Source organism: Miniopterus natalensis, chromosome 10 (assembly GCF_054644295.1).
Source record: "Miniopterus natalensis isolate mMinNat1 chromosome 10, mMinNat1.hap1, whole genome shotgun sequence".
In the NCBI taxonomy this organism is placed as follows: Eukaryota; Metazoa; Chordata; class Mammalia; order Chiroptera; family Miniopteridae; genus Miniopterus; species Miniopterus natalensis.
This window is the reverse complement of record NC_142090.1, coordinates 15,205,418-15,226,207: the sequence shown is the minus strand read 5'-3', so window position 1 is coordinate 15,226,207 and position 20,790 is coordinate 15,205,418.

Below are 20,790 nucleotides of genomic sequence, written 5' to 3'. Positions count from 1 at the left end.
TTTGTCCATTCAGCCCCACCCAGAGATATGAATCATCATTGTCTTCAACTAAGAGGACCAGTATCCTCTAGGTAATGACAGATGCAGAGCAGGAGTGGAAAGAAGCCTGTCAGAAATGTGGCACGTAGTGCGTGAGATCCAGACCCTATTAAAATGCCGTCTTGGTGAGTTTCCTTAGGAATCAGACTCGGTTTTAATGGTTTAAAGGGGTAAGGAAAATCATTATCACAGGAGTTACCAGTGACTAAATAAATGTTAGCCTTTGAGACTAAAGCCTAAACAGACCTACAACATTTTTTATTTTTTTAATTCTCACCCAAGGACATGCTTATTGAGTTTTAGAGAGAGAGGAAGGGAGGGAGGAAGGGAGAAACATCAATTTGAGAGAAACATCGATCAGTTGCCTCCCATAGGTGCCCAGACCAGGGATGGGGCCCGCAAACCAGGGGTGCGCCCTGCCCGGGAATCATGCCTGCCCCTTTCGGTGCCCGGGACAACACTCCAACACCCGAGCCACTGGCCAGGGCCCACGACATTCTTGCTGACCATTTCCTCTCCACTCTACTTCCATTATCAGGTGGCGTTGAAACTGGTCACTGTATTCAAAGATGACAGTGCTATCTATGGATGTGGTTGTGATTGAAAAGACAGAGACTAAATACTCTCTTTAAAATGCACTTGCAGCCCTGGCCAGAGCACTGTCCGGCTATGCCAAGGTTGTGGGTTCGATCCCTGGTTAGACAAACGACAATGAACCAACGAATGCATAAGTAAGTGGAACAACAAACAAGTGTTTCTCTCTCTCTCTGTCTTTCCCCCCTTCCTCTCACTCTCAAAATCAATCAATAAATAAAAATTAAAACTCACTTGCCATGTGATGATTTTTTAAAAATATATTGCTGGAATATCTTCCTTATTACCAAACTTGCCTCAATAAACAATGTTAAGAATAAATAGCAATAGTGATTTCAGAAATCTCCCTTAACTAGTCTTTTCCTGATGCCATGGGCTGTCAGTAGGAGAGAATAAACGTAAGTAGCCCATTCAGAATTCCCCAAAACTCAAAAAAAAAAAAAGCAAAACACTAAAAATGAAAACAAAACTCCCAGCTTAGGTTTGAGAACATTCTCTTTGGCCTAGAGCCAGTCCGGGTGCTTGGACTTGTTTGCAAGAAGCTGACTCTTTACACACGTGGCCTTCCATGGGGCTGCCACCGTCAGACTTCTGCGGTGACAGCAGCAGTGCATGGCAATGAACAGGACAGAATTTAGGGAACTCGTAGGCACCTGTTGACTCAGACATCATGACCACCTGTGAATGAAAACATATTTCAGCTCAGACACAGTGAAAAGGAACTGGGCTGTTGATATCATTGAAGAGGTGGAGACAAAACCTTCAGGATATTTGCAGATGACACATTTCTGGGAGGGTCAGGGGGGATGGGGCCGTGTCAGAAAGAACAAATGGAGCTTCCAAAATTTGGGTGCAGAAAATCAGAAGTTAACCTTTGGGCAGGTCACATAAAGGTTAAATGATAAATATAAAATTCCTGGCAGAGTACTTAGAAGGGTAGACTTCAACAAATGTTGGTTCCCCTTCTCTCTCTGCATCTCCCACACACCTTAGGAATTTCTTTTTTTTTTTTTTTCCTTCCATCTGTCTACTGTTTTTTTAATTGAATTTATTGGGGTGACATTGGTTAATAAAATTCTACAGGTTTCAGGTATACAGTTCTACAATACACCATCTATATATTGTATTGTGTGTTAACCACCCCAAGTCAAGTCTCCTTCCGTCACCATTTACCCCCCCTTTTCCCTCTTCTACCTCCCCCACCCCAAGGGATTTCTTAAAAAAAAACAAAAGACGTGCCAGCCAGCTGCCGTTGGAAAGATGCCAGCTGGGATAAGCTGCTGATATGGTAACTATCAACAAAATTCCCACTCAGGTGGTTGGGGCAGGGCACGTCACCCCTCCGTCCCCTCTCCTCCTCACAGCTTGGAGGCAACACAAAGGCATTCTGCCCTTCCTGCAGAGGAAGTGTGTGTGTTCTCAGACCTACCTTGGCATTCCTTGACGTCTTAGAGAAGCAGATGACCCTGGCTGAGCAAGACAGTCAGCAGAACAGCAGCCCTTGATGCTGCAATTGGAAATTTCCATTCTTTGCTTGCAGCTCTGGGAAAAAAAAAAAAAAAAAAAAATCCGAAGAGCCCAGGAGCTGGGAAATTTCCATGATGGAAAATTTTAACATATTCTTTAGCTCTAAACCATGCAGGTTTATTGAGACTATTTTTTTTTTTCTTTTGGTAATTTTCTTCTTTAACAATAATTTATGAAGATGGCAACGTGACAGCTATGGGATTAGGAGGGCAAGATGACTTGGAGGGGAATGGATATGGCTTGGCTAGTGGGAGCCTGTGCCGTATACATGTTTGACCACCTGAACCATAGAAATGCAGGTCACTACAAGACCCACGGGCTGGGAATGCATCCAAAATAGAGAGAGTCTGCCCAGGAGCACTGCGGGGAAATCTGTGTAGAGAGAAGTAGAAAGTGGGTGGATACAGCTTGGGAACAGGAGATGGTGAGGTCTCTTGCTGGGAAAAGGGATCTCGGGCAGATTCCTTACACCACTGCTTTTTGTTTTTTAATGATTTTTTAGAGAGAGGGGAAGGGAGCTAGAGAAACATTGATCAGTTGCCTCCCATACTTTCCCCAACTGGGGATTGAACCGGCAACCTTTTGGGTTACAGATGACCCAAAAGGAGCCACCTGGCCAGGGCCACCACTGCTTCTTGAACCTAAATGTGCACATGAGTCACCTGGAAATCTCAAGATGTAGATTCTGATTCAGTAGGTCTGGGGTGGGGGGGGGGCTTCTGAGACTGTGGTTCTAACTGGCTCCCAGGTGATGCGGATGCTGATGCTGCCCCCGGAGGGCCACACTGTAAGCAGCCAGGCCATAAGCAACAGGTTCCTCTCATGATGAGGTCAGCTTGCCTTCGACAGCAAAACACAAAGACTGGCCAGAGGAGAGCTCCCTTGGGGTTGTTTTCTCAGGTTACAAAGCTGAGGTTTCAGAGTAGAACTGAATGTCTTCTGGAAAGATGCTCCATGCAAGTCTGGTTAAAGTGGATCCTTTGAAATGTGGGGATGCAGCTTCCAGAAGCCTGCCTACTCCAGCAGAGTCAAATTGGTGGTTTCTAGAACACAGTGTCTTTGCAGAGAAACTCCTATAACAAGTTGATGGAGGTTGCCAAGCTGTCCTCTCTCCTGAGTGACTGTCCAGTATTGTGACATGTGGGGTGAGACACCAATGAAATAGCTCCAATTATTGAAAGAAGACTGTTGGCCAGAACTGTGTAAAGGGGAAAAGGAAAATAAATTACTTCCATCCCAGCCAAGATAGTTGTCTTACTTTAATTGAAATAAAAAGGGGGTAGGAGAATTTGCCATTTTCTTAACAGTTATCTCACCTTTGTGCTACCTAGAGAGAGAGAGAGAAAGGTCAACATCTGTGGCATCTTCATTCCATGGTGTTACCTCCAGTTGATCTGTAATGTATCTGCTGTGTGTATCTTTAAAGCAACATTTGTCCTATTTTTCATTTTCCATTCAATTGAGTTTTGGATGGGTTATTACAACGCACTTTTCAAATTAGAGTATACAGAGGAGCACATGGGGGAAAAGGGAGGAGGGAGACTGCCAGCATGAAAATATATTGAAATCAGAGTGTAACAAGCATGAAATAAATTTGATAATATAATAAAAAGTATTAAAATATATTAAAAGTAAATGACTATCTTTATATCCTAACATCTACATGATATTTTAAAATTCTAAATGGCTTACAGAATTAAGTATTTGGACTTCCAGAGACTGGTTGATGTCTGCTCTTTCAAAAAATCTTCACTGTGGGCTCAAGGTATAATCAGCACTGAAAACAGACTTCCTGATTACTTTAGTAAAGGACATCAATTTTGGTGATCTTTTTCTTACTATAGGTCTCAATGAGCAAGTATTCACCTAGGAACCATCTTACAACCTACAGCCAATAAAAGAGTTTGCTTGATTTATCTATAGTCACATATTTTTAATAATAAACATAATAATTGCAATAACATTTAACATTATAGGGTACTTACAACAGGTGAGGTGCTTCATCCTTACAACAAGTTTATAAGATGGGTACTGTTATTATACAGATGAGAAACTGGGATCCAGAGAGCGTAAGCGAACTGCCTGAGCTCCGTACATTTCGGCCAAGCAGGGAGTAAGCTGCTTTGGCCAGCCCCGCTGACCCGGCGCTCTTTCCAAACGCCACAGCTCCATCTCGGCTTCATTTCCCTTACCCCAGGCAGATGGAGAGCTGCTCCTTCTCAAGCTGAGCAACTTCACAAAGCTCGATTCAAGTACTGAATGTGTTGTTAGTTGCTTACAGCTGCTATTTCTCTAGCGGTGCAGCAGGTCCAGGAAAACTCTTCTGAAGAGCTCATTAAAGCTGCTAAAATAAAGTCTTAGAAGCAGGTGCATTCATTAGCTGGAATGCAGACGATTACGTTAATATCGAACTCAGGTGACAGATTTAAAGCCATGCAAATCATGGAAGATAAAAGGATTTTCAAAGTTGAAGTTAACTTCTTTTGCAGGGTTCTTTGCTCTGTTAAGCACGTGACCGCCTCTGCAGCTGTCAACATGGGGACCTCCAACGTTAACTCACAAAAATAAAGTCGCTTTCGCACTATTGTGTCTCCTTTACCAATTCTTGGGTCTCTATTCAGGAAGAGAAAGGGTAAGGAATTGCCTATGACCCGTGTACTATTTTCTAAATAGGAAATCTGGCACCTCGTTTATAATTTCTTGTCAGATTGGGCCCAAGGGTAGAGGAAACAGTTGAAGGAGATGGTTCAAGTATGTGGGGGATGATACCGGGTTTGGATAAGATGGAGCAGCAGCTGTTTCCTTTTGCCTTTCTTCTAATCTTGATGAAATATTGAGCCTGAAATGGGTATGTGGCCGCGTGTATGTATTTAGGAGGCTAAACATCAGATTGGTATCAAGAGTTATGTCAGACCCGGCCAGGCATGGCTCAGTGATTGAGCACTGACCTAGGATCTAGGCGATTGGGGTTCGATTCCCGGTCAGGGCACATGCCCGGTTGCGGGCTCCATCTGCAGTCGGGGGAGTGCAGGAGGCAGCCGATCAGTGACTCTCTCATCATTGATGTTTCTATCTCTCTCTCCCTCTCCCTTTCTCTCTCTGAAATCAATAAAGATTTTTTTTTTTTTTTAAAAAGAGTTATGCCAGGATGATTTTTATTTGGGGGGGGGAGGTATTTCTCAAAATTTCTACAATGAATATGTGTTACTTTGTAAATTTTAAAATTATTAAAAATTATTATGGACCAATCAGCCTCTCCACATTTAGTTGTTTTACCTATAAAACTGGGTTACTGTTTAATTGCCTAGCACATGGGAGCTGGCTGAGATGTTTCCCCCAAATCCTTTCTTCTCAAGTCTAGGATGTCTGTGGAAATATTGACTCCTCCTTTCGGAAGAAAATATTTAAAAAAAGAGGGCTAGGTATCCAGCCACTTATAAAAATTTATAAACATGCTTAAAGATTTTTATGTTATCCTTCAGCACCTCAATCAAGTGGGCATTCATCAAAGCGAACACATCTGCAAAGGGAAAAAGACTGAGCAACCTTTTAAGGCAAATTAACTTTATTTTTAATTTTTTTAGTTATATATTCCGGGAAGACTTTGTAAGCTAATACTTGTAACATGCATTCTTTAAGGGTGTGCCACGATGCCTGCATTTCTGATTGCAAACGATAAATAACGAAGCTGCTGTCGACTTGAACTCATCTACTTATAGAGTATGTTTGTGCACCCGCACACGCACATGTGTGCGTGTGTGCGTGTGTGTGTGTTTGGCTAAACAGCTTGAAATTCAGCTGAAAGACTGCACAGCGTAATCGTCCTGTTTCTGCCTTTCTTCCTCTGCGAATCTTCTTCTATCTTGCCCTGTACATTATTACTTTCTTTTTTTCCTACACAATGTAAAAAGACCATTGACCCATTTTAAATGAAAGGCAATATAGGGAGCAGGAGGAATCTCCTTGGGTTGGGGTTGGGTAAGCAGATACTTCTACAGACGTACATATGCTGAATACGTATGCATAGCATATGCAGAGCTGAAACCCCGCTCCGAACTGCCCTAAGTCTCACTACTTGGGGCTTGAATAGAGTGTGGGCAGGTCCTTGACTGCTGGACAGCTCCACGTCTCCTAGGAATCCTTTCCCACCCGCTCCATCTCCTGTTTAATTCTCAGAGCTGCCACCCCTGCAGAAGATGCAGGTTCCAGACAGAGAGGAAGGTGGCCAGAGGGACTCCTCTCGCTCTAATACGGCGAGTCACCACCTTGAGTCTAGAGGGAGCACTTCAGAGCACAGAGTCTAAAGAGGAAAGAAACTTGAAAGGTCACTGTAGTCATGTATGTATGTATCTCTTCCAGGACATACCTGATAGTCATCCATCCTGACCTTGAAATTTTCCAATGTTGGAAACTGTCCTACTTTGTTTCACCTTTATTCTGATAAATGGGTAAACAAAAAGAACACAAATAGCATTACAACCACAGTCGGGTAGGCGATACCAAAGAGAAAAAAATGAATTATTCTTAATCCTGCCACTCTTTATAATATGAGCTATTTTTGAATTTCTGTTATGATCTAGGACACACCCCCCTTCCGGTATTAAATAAATATAACCCTTTAGGGTCCATGGGGAATGGAAAGAGGCTGAACCATTTGGCTTAAAGACTTTGGAAATTATATTGGCCCATGGTGCCCATCACACCACGAGAAAAAGATCCTGAAAAGGAAAATTGTGTGAAGAATTTATAAGCCTCACGACCACAGTGTTTCCTATGTCTCTTCCTAATTCATCTCCTTTTGTCACTGTGATGTCTGTACAACAAGAGCAAAAAAACCCTCTGAGATGATCATATCCAGGAATCTTTCCAACATGTACAAATACTACCTAGGTTGGGCAGTGTGTGTTCCCAAGTTAGTTCCCTTGTACCTCTGATGGTATTCCTTTCAAAGGAAATTGGAGAGTTCAGCATATTATGAAACAGCTAGGCGTGACAACGTAAAGAACCAAAATAACAAAAGAAAGTCCTTCAAAGGGTGTGCCCTGTGGAAACCGTTAGGCATCCTGCCTCTGCACATTGGCCCTGTGGGAGAGTCTTTAAAATGAGTTTTAAAGTGGTGTTGAATTTGGGGGATGCAAAGTCAGAAAATCAATCATCTAATAGGACAGAAGACTATGAACTACAATATTGGCAAAGTAAAGAGAAGGAAGAGGGATATTTTTAAATATATATTATTTTAATGAATTGTTAAAAAAAATAAAACTATTGGAAAAATTCAAACAGCACAAAAGAATATAAGGAAGAAAAATACCCCATATCCCACCACCTAAAAATAACCTTCATAGATTGTTTGGAATATCATTCCAGGCATGGAATAAGAGATATTTTCGACTTTTAAAAAGGGATTTGTATTCAAGCAACTAAACATGGTCTTATTTGATAATGGTCTAAAGAGACCCCAGATCCAACTTTTTAAAATGTCTGTTTCACCAGAAAAGTGATGAGAGGGAGTAAAAAGAAGAATTCTCCGTTCATAAGCAATTTTAAGGATGTGAGTTCAATAGAAATTAGGAGATATTTTTATTTTTGTCCACCCATCCATGCTCTGACCCTCCATTCAGCTGCATCTAAAACATATTCCAATAAAATGTTTTCATAATGCTTCTGCTTTACAGATCGACTCTGCGCCGACTCTCAGGACCATATGAAATCATCGGGGTTGATACCTGGTCGGTACATACTTGTTTGGCCATTCGGGTTGCTTATGACCAAGCGTCCAGCCTGCTTGACTGGACGTCTGCTTTGATTGGCCGGTGCCGGTGCTGTTCCAGTTCCTATGAGGCACGTCAGGGTCCATGTCTACTGGTTACTCCTCTTTCTGAGCGCAGTTTCCCTGAGCAAGGCTTATGCTCTTAATTTCCTAATTTTTTATTTAAAAGAAATGTGCCATTTTAACTCCTGTCATTTCTCTTGCAGAGGTGAAATGACTTTTATTTATTTAATGGTTTCTTTATGGAAAGAAAAAAGTAAAATTCCCCTTCCCCACTCCTGAGTGTACCCCCCCCTTAAAATCACAGTAGTGATTAAGCAAAGACTTAACTGGAAATTATCAAACGCAAAAGAAATTTTGCTCGTTTATGTTGCAAAAATTGGGGACATTGTTGTCTCCATTATCTGTGTTACATTCGGGAAGCATTCATACTGAATATTAAACTGGCAGGTTATTCCAGTTATTTCCACCTAACATTTTTACGGTACCTCTCCCCTCCTGCTTATATTGGATTAATGCTCATACAGAATCAGATGCCGTTTCCTGACCCGCTCACCAGCTTACACTGAGGAAATAAATGCAGGTCGACTAGGTGGAAGAAGAAAGCCAGGATTTCCTTGGTAACCCGCATGTCATAATCGAAGGCAATTGCTTCAGTCGAAAGGACTATTTTCCATGCAGTGATAGCTCTGTTTATCTCATAAACACTAAAACATTAGACCATCTGATCGTTTTTCTGGGAAAAAGGAGGAAATAATTTTGGTAAATTAATATTTTCCCACTGACAGGCTTTACTTTCATGGGTCCTTAGTTGAGAGTGGCACTTAACCATCCTTTCACTATTGATACTTATTATGCATGTCAAGCAACAGGCACCAAGTTAGTTTTTACTCTTACTGTATGGAAGGAGCAGGAGCCACATTCTGTATAAAGGAGGTAAGGCCACACTTCAAAACACTCCTTCCCTGAATTTATTAAGTGGCCACCTCAACTCTTGGATGTTTGAAATTTCAGAATTAGGCACAGTGTGCCCACGTTGGTGCCAATGCCTACATTTGTATAGGGCTGTAATGTGCAGGAAGCACATTTCACATAATGGCATTTGATCCAGACACAAGGAGAATTGCTTTGGCCATCTCTGTTTAGAATTTAAGCTCCCAAGTCCCAGAGCCATATTCTCAGGCGCAAGTAGGAGGCATTTTGATATTAGTGGCCTTGCCTTTGGTTATTAAAAGGAACTCTTAAGGTTGGGTTTAGAATGTGAAATTTAAAGTGCAGGGTTCTTTTTTGCCATGTTAGAAGTAGAACATCTAAAAGGCTCTCCAGTGATCTAAGTGATTCTGTTTTACTTCGATTCCTGGAAATTGTCAAAGGGCTTTAAGGGAGGAGGGACAAAAAGAATGAAGAAATTTTCCCTGTGGGCAGTTGGGGAAAACAAAAATATTTTTGTGCTGTAGAGACTTCTCAGGAAAGGAAGGTTGGCCAGCAGCAGCATCTGTGCAAGGGGAATTTCCACATTTGGGAAAACATGGTCATAATTGATGACTGAGGAAAGCTAAAAAAATGGACCATGTTGGAAAAATAGGATCTTCAGTGGCCGCATCATTGTCAACTGATTGGGCCAGAAAATGGAAATGCTTTAGAAAGAGATTTTTATTTGTGGACATTTGACTACAGGTCCTTGATCTAATAAATACCCTGTTCTTGCCTGGGGAATCAGCTTCCCCTAGCCAGACCCACTCTCCCTGTCCCTCCCTACCCTAAGGGAATATTCTCGTTAGACTTCTGGCCCAGACACTGGCCTGTAGTCTTTTGCTTTGAACTTGATACTCTGGACTAGCCAGCAGGGCTATTAGCATCCATTAGAATAGAGATGATTATCCGGGATTCTTGGAAAAGGGCGGAAGGATGAGATTGCACGATCCTAATGCAGCCATCATTTATTGAGGACTCCACGTCCTAGGCCCTGTGTTAAGATGTTGAAAAATTATCCTGACTTAGACATGAGGAGACCGAGGCTCAGGGAATTTAAGTAACTTACCTAGAGTCATGTAGCTTTTAACTACCGAGCTGTCCTTCTTCTGTCTCCTCTATCTGTGTATAAAGTCTACTACTCCCTAAATCGACATTCTCACCCTGCATACAACCGCTCACTTACTTTCCTACTCCCTTCCTCTCCCCCAGGTCACTATGTCTAAACTAGATCTGGTCTTGGGGTTGTGCTCATGGGAGAGCTCCACAGCTACCTCGCATTCTCAGGAGGAGAAATCTGGGTTAGCAGGCTCAGCACCATTTATGTCTCTGTTTACTAAAGGAATGATTATGTGGGCAGAATGACCTTGCCCCACTTTTTGGTTTTCTTTTATCTTGGCGATCAATTTTATTTAAACAGCTGTGATCATCTTTTGTCTCTTCTCTCATAATTTTCTCAAGATCAGAATATAGCTTGCTGAATTTCAATATATTTGCCAAGGTATAGGTCAAAGTTTTTCAGAGAGGGAAATATAGCTAAGAAAAAGAAATTGACACGTAGATACGGCATCCAGTAGAGAATCTATAAAATGCAGAATATCGTTTTGTGAAATGAAAAAGCTGCAGGTTAGATCACATCCCCCCTGAAGCAAGAATTTCATGCTCTAAACCCACATGACGTGGCTTCTAAAGTTAGCCCTGACCTGCAACTGCCATGGGTACGAGAAAACAAACCTAACTGGGGTTAAAGAGTCTCATGGCCCTGGATTGAACTTCAGTGGGTAATACAATTAAAAAATCGTGGCACCTTGTAAATAATTTAATATATTTTTCTGTTGAACTTAGAACAAGTTAATTAAATCTTGTTAATATTTGCTTTCAGAGTGCTTCTTAGACATAGGCAGACATTATTACCTTTACTTAGAGATGTAAAAATCAAAGGGATGTATTAGTTTTCTACTGCTGTGTAACTAATTACTACAAACTTAGGGGAAGAGAACAACATCTCATTAATTGGCTCACAGCTCTATGGGTCAGAAGTCTGGGTGGGTTTGGGTGAGTTCTCGGCTCAGTGTCCCACAAGGCAGAAATCAAGGCATTAGTCAGGCAGGACTCTTACCTGAGGGAGAATCTGCTTCCCAGCTCATTCACATCGCTGGCAGAGCCCAGTTCCTGTGCCTGTAGCACTGTGGTCCCCTTTCTTTCCAGCTGTCAGCCCAGAGCCGTCAGCTTCTAGAGGCCACACACATTCCTTCTCATGTGTTCTTCTCTACCTTCAAAGCCAGCGGTCACCGTCCAGTCCTCTCACACGTGGAATCTCCTCCACTTCCTCTTCTGCTACCAACTGAGGAAAACACATTTTTAAAGGGCCCACCGGATTGGGTCAGGCCCACCCGGAAAATCTCCAACTCTTAAAGTGAGCTGACTTGGGGCCTTTAATTATATTTGCAAAATCCCTTCACAACAGTACCTAGATTAGTAACTGAAGCAGTACCTACATTACTATTTGACTTCATAACCCAGAGATGGGAATCTTGGGGAGCTATCTTTAAAGTTCTGATAACCATAAGGAAACAGAGTTACCCAGTTAATCTGAGATATGATCTGGAAATAGGCTCCCAACAGAGAGCCTATTTAAATTTTAATTTAAAATTTAAACCAAAGAATCTAATTTAATTTTATTCATTTTTAACATGCATATTTTGGGTGTGCACACTCCATATTTTTTACTCATGCATTATCAACACTGCCAGGGCTGTTTGGGGACATGTGAATGTCCAAGAGGTAATGTGTAGGGGTGAAGCCAGATATGGTGTGTGTGTGTGGGGGGGGGGGCAGTGAGCCTATTGGCCCAGCTAATGCTGATCGGAAGCCTGGGCCTGCAGGGTGTCACCTGGATTGAGAAAGTATAGAAAGGCCTGAGAGGCTCCTGGAAAGGGAAATGAAGGAAGATTGCATATTGACCTCTCTGATTTTTACATTTTACCTGGAGGACAGCCTGTTGAAAAATCTGGTTTTCTGGCAAAGAAAGTGGAAATAGTTTTAGTCTCTGGGAAGAACACATCTAGATATGTGAAAACCTCAGAAAAAGGCAGAAAATTTCAGATGCAAATTATTTCTCTCTTCTTCCAAGGACTTTGGTTTTTCCCCTTCTTGAGATCCTGGCCGAAAATAAAGGAGAGGATGTCTCCCAGATGTTTCTTTTAAATTGTCCCAGACCTTTAGAAAATGGTGCAAAAATGTGATCATATTATTAGGTGAAAGGAACGAAGTGAGTGGGGAAGGCATTCGATAGCCGAACTGGCAGAGCACTAAGATTGAGTGTACGTGTGACGTTTAGCTTTGGAAAGGGAGACACGGTGGGGAAGAGGCCGGTGGAAGAAATCAGTGTTGCTCATTAATTGAGAAGCCTTTAAAGCATTCTTTCACTAACCGAGTGATTTTGCTCTATAAAGGGTAACTCTAAGGGTGCTGATATGTTACAGATGTTATTTTTGTTACTAAAGTTTCTACTTAAAAACCTTTCCTCTCCTTTATTCCTTCACTCACAAGTATTTGATGAGAGCCTGCCACATGCCTTGATCTTGGTTCTGGGCAAACAGCGGTGAACACAGCAGACCAGGCCCCTGCTCTCATGGCGCTTGTGTTCTAGTGTGGAGGAGCTGGAAAACAAACAGTTATATTTCATCACACGGCACAGAAAGGGGCAAATGAGATAATTGTAGACAGTGATAGGTGCAATACAGAGAATTACAATAGAGTGAAGGGATGGGCGACCAGGCGGCTTTTTTAGATTGGGTGGCCAGGTAATAACCTCTCTGGAGAGAGAACATTGACCAGTGATCTAAGTGACAGGAAGGAGCTGGTCAGGAAAAGATCAGAACGAAGAGCATTCTAGGTGGAGGGAACAGATGGTTCAGATGCCCCCAGGATGGTACAACAAATTCGAGTCTGAGGAAGAGAAAAAAAAGGCCTAGATGGCTGGTAACTTAGTGGCAAATGGAAAAGTAGTACAGCCCGGCCGGGCGTGGCTCAGCGGTTGAGCATCGACCTAGGATCCAGGTGATCGGGGTTTGATTCCTGGTCAGGGCACATGCCCGGGTTGCGGGCTCGATCCCCAGCAGGGGGCGTGCAGGAGGCAGCCGATCAGTGACTCTCTCATCATTGATGTTTCTCTCTCTCTCTCTCCCTCTCCTTTCCTCTCTCTGAAATCAATAAAGATATATTTAAAAGAAAGAAAGAAAGAAAAGTAATACAGAATGAAGCTGAATGGGACAAAGCCTAATTTTCTAGGCATGGAATCTCATAGGAAGGAATTTGAATCTTAGGGGAGATGGGAAGCCAATGGAAGGTTTTAAGCAAAGAAGTGGTTTTCTGGTTGGGCCATGAGTTATAGAGAAAGGGCAGAGATCTTAGGGGGCGAGTGCAGTAAGTCAGGTGAACAGTGGTGACTTGAACCAGGGTAGAATGGAGTAGATCGGGGTATCTGTGGGAGGAAGGGGCAACAGAACTTCCTGGAAGTTTGCATGTAGAATGTAAGAAAAAGAAAGGAATCAAAGTTCTCTCCTCTGTTACGGGCTGGGGCACTGGGTGGATGGTGATGCTAGTTAGTGAGATGGGTAGTCTGGGAATAAAAAGTGTGACAGGCTGTGTTCATTTCCTCCCAACAGCCATTCCTCCCTTCCTCCTTGCTCACAGAGCCCTGACTTTGTTGAGGAGAACAGTGTGTCCAGCCCCAAGCGATGAATCATGATCGATATAATCCAATCATAATAATCCCATTCTCTTCTGCTAGATACTCAATTTCCCCATCTCCTTTGCAGTTAAGGGTGATTCATTTATGGCTAATGAGGCCTAAGTGAAAATCTTCTGGGGATAGATGTGGCTATCTGGAACACCATCACAGTGCCTGGAGTCATGGCAGCCATCCTGCGACTACAAAACTGAAGACTTGATTAGAGGCCAACATGTTGAAGATGGTGAAGTAGAAAAAAAAATCGCCTGGGTCCTTGATGGTTTAGAAATTGCAGCTGAACCAACACCAGTAACCACTTAGAGCCAGACATCCTGTTTATGAGAAAAGTAAAGCTGTTTGCTTAAGCCTCTTGTTGTTATTTGGTTAAGGGAGAGAATGAAGAGTCCTCCTTTGGCCATGTTCAGTTTGACATGCCCATTGGATACCCACGTGAAAGTGACTGTGTCATTTACTCCCTTCCACAATGGAATAAAAATTTCTAGACATTTTAATCTTCTCTTATTACTATAATAACTAGAAAACACGAGAAGGTATATATAATTGTGAGCATGAGGAAGCCCAAGACAGAAGCTGACCATGAATATGTAAAACCAACTCTCTTAGCACTGGTGTTAGCAAGGTTGACGTTGTTAAAACAGGAAAACTGGGGCAATGGCAAAAGCTCAGTCTGAGGACAGGTTAGGTCCCTACATTTCCCAGCACTTTCCATCATCTTGGTGGGGAAACGTCGTCCTAAGCTAGAGTACATTTTTCTATTAAGATACTTTCTCCCCTATATATCACAGTGTTCATGTATTGCTTTATTTCATCTTCTGACATATAACAAATTGCCTAATGAAAATTCCCCCACAACTTACCGAGGGAACCTAAAGTAGGCCAAATTGAGCTCTTAGCACAGTTTCTGGTTGCTGATAAATATCAGCATCTACAAACCCAATTGCACTATTTCCATTAGAGCTATCACCCAGAACTCTAGTTTTGTAGACTAAAAGTTTGCCAACCCACATATTTCCCCCTAATTACTTTATTGTATGCTGGATGTTTTTGACTCCATCTATAGAAAACAACAGTAAATATGTATTTTTCCCAGTGGCCCATCAGAAACAGCTATCGATTTTGTGTGGCTAGGCAAGTAACTGAGTCTGCAAAATCAGCTTTGCAGGATATCTTGGATTCTGCGAGTCTGTCCCCCTGAGGTTAATTGGCTCATAATACTCTGCTTTAGTGTTCCATAGTTTATTACCATGCTTGGGATTTTTTTGCCCCTACATCTTTCACTTTATTTCCCCATAATGTATTACAACCAACCGTTGTCTTTCTTTTAACGGTTTTGGATCTACATTAATTTTTAAGTCCCTGGAGGAACACTCTGTTCCCAAACATTATGTTCTGCACTCTCATGCTCATATCACTTTACGTAGTGCCAGACTCCTCCTGGGATCTCAAGAAATGTTGCTTCTTTTAAAAAGATAGGTGATTACTCTGGGATGCCCATAAAATGTTTTTCTCAGGTGTGTTCCTCTCACTGTTTATTTATCCCCAGTGGCTTAGGTAAAAATATTGGTTCATAGAACTTAAGTCTTTGGAGAAGCTGTGTTAGTCTCTCCTCATCTTGTGAAAGCAGAGATGGATATCGACTGCTCTTATAGCAGTGTTGGAAAGAAATGACAAAAAGCATTAGGGGTGAGAAAGCATTTCATTAAACGACGAAATGTTAGGGAGATGATGGTGTCATTCTTACCAAGCAGGCCTCAGCGCGCCTGGCGCTCACTTGACCAGGAGATGCTGCTCATGGGTATCACGAAGGATGGCTGTCCAGCAGCATCCCCTTCTGCGGGCGGCAGCTACTGCAGACGGTCAGAACTTCTTTCCAAATACTCGAGACCTGCTGTACCCAATATTTCCTCTTCTCTCAGCTCTCAGCTCCATCTAGAACACTGTAAGGTAAATTTGAACCTGCCCGTGAGCTCTTGTGAGGTTGTTTGGGGCAGAGCAATAGGACCATGGACAGAGGAACAGCCTACCAATCGCTGGCGCAGCAGGGAAGCCGGTTCTTCCTGCCAAGAATCCCCAGCAGAGGGTCTTTAAATGAATAGGCTTTGCTTTATTCAGGGGTCACTTTCCTCTTCTCTGATTTCCCTTTGGAACAGAACAGTTTCTTCTGGAAACTCAGGCTCCTTCCACCAACTCTGTGCTCCCAAAACACAGAAAAAATTGTTGCAAATCTCTCTCTTAAAGTATTTTCATTATAAATATTTCAATGAAACTGAAATATATAGAAAATAGTTTGACAAAATCTATGTATAAAAGCACTCAAAACATCTTAATATTTGACTTACTTGCCTTAGGGGTTTGTGTTTATTGTAAAATGTCTTACAAGTACAGTTGAGACCCATTGCTTATCTCTGACCCATTTATTTCTCTATTTTCTCCCTTCCCCCTTTCCCAAAAGTAATCACTATCTTGAAGTTCCTACAAATTCCTCCCATGCATGTTTTCATATTTTATATTGTATGTATATATTCATAAACAGTATATAGTATTGCTTTCTGTTTGTAAAATGTAAAGGAATACTATATCACGCTGCATAACATTCTGCAATGCTTTTTTTGGTCACCCTTACTTTTTAGACTCATTCATGTTGCAACCTAAAGAACTAATCATTAATTATAACTGTTGTATATTATTTCCCTGTTTGAATATACACAAGTAACTTATTCGTTCAGCTGCATTATGGCGAGTAGATTGTTTTTAGTTTGTTGGTGTTTGCTATAAGAAACAGCGCTGCAATTAACATTTTAAAACCAGTCTCCTGGTGCACACCATGTGGAAGTTTTTCTAGGCCAGACTTTCTCAACCGTGACATTATTGGCATTTTGGACTGGATAACTTTCTGTCGTGAGATAGGATTTTAGCAGTATCTCTCACCTCTGCTAGTAACCAGTAGCATCCTCCCACACACAAGTGTGACAACCAGAAAGGTCTTCAGACATTTCCAGATATTCCCTGGGAGGCAAAATCACCCCTGGGCTCGGCAATATATCTAAGAGAGGAACTGCCTGGTCTTAGGATTTATATTACTATATATTGTCATTTTGCTTTCTGATTGGCCTCTTTCCCCGTATCTTGCAACTTTTAGTGTCTTCAGAATTTAAAAATGTTGCCTATTTATAAGTATGAACTGGTAAATTCTTATTATTTATTTTTTCCTTAATTTCTAGTGAGACTGAGCATCTTCCCATATGTTTATTGGCCATTAGAGTTTCTCTGCTGTGAATTGCCTATTCATATCCTTTGCCAATTTTTTTCTTGTAGTTGTTTCTTTTTCTTCCTGTTTTGCAGTAGTTCTTTATAAACTCTGAATATTCATGCCTTGATGGTTTTATGTCTGGGAAAATACCTATTGTCAGTCTAAGCCTGCCTTTGCACTTTGTTGGTGATGTCTTATTATTTTAAAACAGTAAAACATATCAGTCTTTGCCTTTGTGTTTTACCTTTTGGTGCTTTATTTGGTACATTCTTCCAATCCCAAGGATGTAAAGATAGTTTCATATTTTTTGCTAGAAGTGTAACATTTGGCTGTTTACATTTTGGTCTTTACCAACTGAAACTTGTGATGTGAAATAATGTATAATTATTCCAACACATATTTATTAAGTAGTCTATCCTTTCACTCCTGGTTATGCCACCTCTGGTTCTAAATATTAATTATTTGGTAGGGCAAACCCCTGACGTATTCTTTTTCAAAATTGCCTTGGGTTGTGGTTGGTTGTCTGACCAAAGGATATTGTCTTTCTCCTTCCAGTGGAATCTAAATTGTTTTCAGGTGTCATGAAGCTTGTTCCACAGGGCTTGCTCTACGCCCCTTACAGGAATTCCAGTCCATTGGGATTGCTTTGGCCGTAGGCAGGTGTTGCATCTCTTGCCAATGGGACCTACGTGGAATTACGCTAGAGTGGAGGTGGGATAGGATAGGTAGGATTTCTTCTCACTTGAGAAGGTACATAAGAAAAATATTTGCCTTTCCTATATTTGTACGGAGTTGGAGGAAAACGTGATGCCTGAAATGGTGGCAGCCACCTTGCCACCCTGAGGAGGAAAGCTGGAGTCCAGCACACGGAGAATAGCTAAGCAGACAGATAGAAAGGGCCCAGGTCCCCATGATGTCATCGTGCTGCTGAACTAACCAATGCTGAAACCGCCTTCCACTGGACAGCCTGTGATGTGGACTAATACATGTTATTGGTTAAGCCACTTTAATTTTATATTTTTTTTATTTGCATCCAAAGGCATCCCCAACTACTATTATATGGTCTGACCCTTTACTCTTCAACATGATATTTGTGATCATTGTTCCATGTTACATCATCAGGTTGGGCCTTTAAAAATTGGGTTTGCCTCACAATTAAACATTAACTTTAGGAGAGCTGACATCTTCAGTATAATGGAGATTCCAATTCACGAATATGGTATATGTCTCCATTTTTTTCATAAAAATCTTTTATACTTAAAATCTACATTTTATATAGTATTTATTCCTAGATACTTTATTATTTATTGCTCCTAAGAGTGGTGTCTTTTGTTCGCTGTTAAATATTATTATGATAAACACTGATATATTAAATTGCAATTGAATTTTGTTTCTTGATCTTATACCCAGAAATCTTGCTGAATTGTCTTTCTAGTTCTAATATTTTTTCAATGTAGTCTGCTTGATTTTCTTTATAGACAATCATATAATCTGAATAAAAAGAGCTTATCTTTCCTTGTCTCCTGCTGTGACATGGAGATGCCACAGTCAGTTGTGGACGCCTGCAGCTGTACATCCAGGCCCCGTCATGTGCCCCGATCTTCCTGCTGCATTATTTCCTCATGTGAGGCCCATCAGCAGGCAGGGGTCAGCATTTTCCTCCTCTTTAACCAGCCAGCTTGTGTGGATGGGAATGGGATTTCTCGGTCTGGCCTGTAGATTCAAGCAACGAACCTGCTTCTGGTCCCCACCAGCTTCCCTCACCCCACGCAGGTCACTCTCAGTGTCCCTTTCCCCGCAGAAGCCTCGTTCCAGCATCCTCTGCCTCCTTGCAGACCCGGAGCCCAACAGGCCCAAGTCTTCAGTCCCATTTATTGCTTTATGATCCATAAAAAATTTGTATTTGGGGCCAATTCTGTCTTTTAATATTTCTCTTTTATATTTTAAAAACCATTGCTTTGTGTTTGGAGCTGAGCAAGTACCTCAGAGTTTTACGTACAACAACGCTACAGTGACCAGAAATCCTAACTCCAAATGCATAAAGGATTTTGTAAAGGATTACGGAACTGGTCTCCGACACTGCAGATGCTACACGTAGTGATTACCATCGAATACAGTGTTGCTCAAAACCTTCACAGCGTCTTTCAGCTCCTCATGCTTTGTAAAGGCTATAGTATGTGTTTGGCATCTGAGTCATGGGGAATGGAAGTCAATACTATTTTCTTTTTTTAAATGTCTTTTTAAAAAATTTTTTCATTTAAAATATTACAAATGTCCCTTTATCTCCTCAATGACCCATTCCACCCATTCCCACGCCGTTCCCCAGTCCCCCTCTCCACCATTGTCCAAGTCCTTATTGATTTCAGAGAGAAAGGAAAGGAGAGGGAGAGAGAAACACCAGTGATGAGAGAGTCATTGATCGGCTGCCTCCTGCACGCCCCCCACCGGGGATCAAGCCCGAAATCGGGGCATGTGTCCTGACCAGGAATCGAACCGCGATCTCCTGGATTGTAGGTCAAAGCTCAACTGCTGAGCCGTGCCGGCCAGTCAATACTATTTTCTACACCAAGAAAACTGAATCTGCTTGCTTAATTGTGGCCAACCAGGTTGAGAGTTTCTCCAGAGGGAGGGCTGTGTGGTCTTGTCCATTCTTTGCCTCGTACGAAGTGACCCTCCGTGAAAGTTTTTGAGCCCATGCCTAGCTTTATTCAACAGGATGTCCCATGAGTTGAGGAGACCTGTAATGAGGTCCTCAAGATCTATGCGAGGCTATGACTTGAGGAAAAGAGAGGAAAGAAAGGAGAGGGACAGGAGCTGCAAGAGTTGACTTTAAGCAAAGTAAGTGGGAAGGAATTGTCAATGGTATTTCCTCTAGGAAGTGAGTTTTGATTGAGATTTAGAATTTTTTATACTAATCTCCCTACATAAACTAGCTTAGTATGTAAATACAATCAAAATAGCATTCATTAAAATTGCAAAACTTATTTATTAAAATATGTAAAACAGCCAGCTGCAGCAGTAGTGACTAAGAAGTGTAAAAATAAATTATTTTGTTCAAAATAAATATTTCCTGAGTTCCTACTATGTGCCAGCACTGTATAGGAAGTTGGGGTACAAAGGTAAAAAACACAGATCCTTGTGCAGCTCACCATCTAGTTCGGTAAACAAATAATCCAAATACGATGGGATAAGCTCCTTACAAGAGTGTTAGTTCAAAGAGATATCTGTACACTCATGTTCACAGCAGCACTATTCACAATAGCGAAGAGATGGAAGCAACCCAAGTATCTGCCAACAGATGAACCGATAAACAAAGCGTGGCATGTGGCACAGCGGAATATTATTCAGACTTTTAAAGGAAAGATATTCTGATAATGCTACTGAGGATAGACTAAGGGAAATAAGCCAGTCACAAAAAGACAACTGCTGTATAATTCTACTTAAATGAGGACTCTAGAGTAATCAAATGTCTAGAAACAGAAAGTAAAACTGAGACTGTCAGGGCCTGGGGGGGGGGGGGGGGGAATGGTAGTCGTTTAAGGGTCATAGAGTTTCAGTTTAACAAGATGGAAATGTTCTAGAAACTGGTTGCTCAACAGTGTAAACAAACTTCACACTGTTGAACTGAACACTTAAAATGGTTAAGATGGTATGTTTTGTGTTATGTGTGATCTACCACAATTTTTTAATTTAATAAGTCAAAAAAAAAAGAGTGTTAGCTTCATGACAGGAGGATCCTACCTCTCTTGTTCTCTCAAATTTCTAGCATCTAGCAGAATGACTGATCCATAGTAGGCACTTGACAAATATTTGACCTTCCTCTGGCTTCTCCTTTCACCCAACATCCTACACAACACGGCAAAGGCCAAGTCGTCTGTGAGC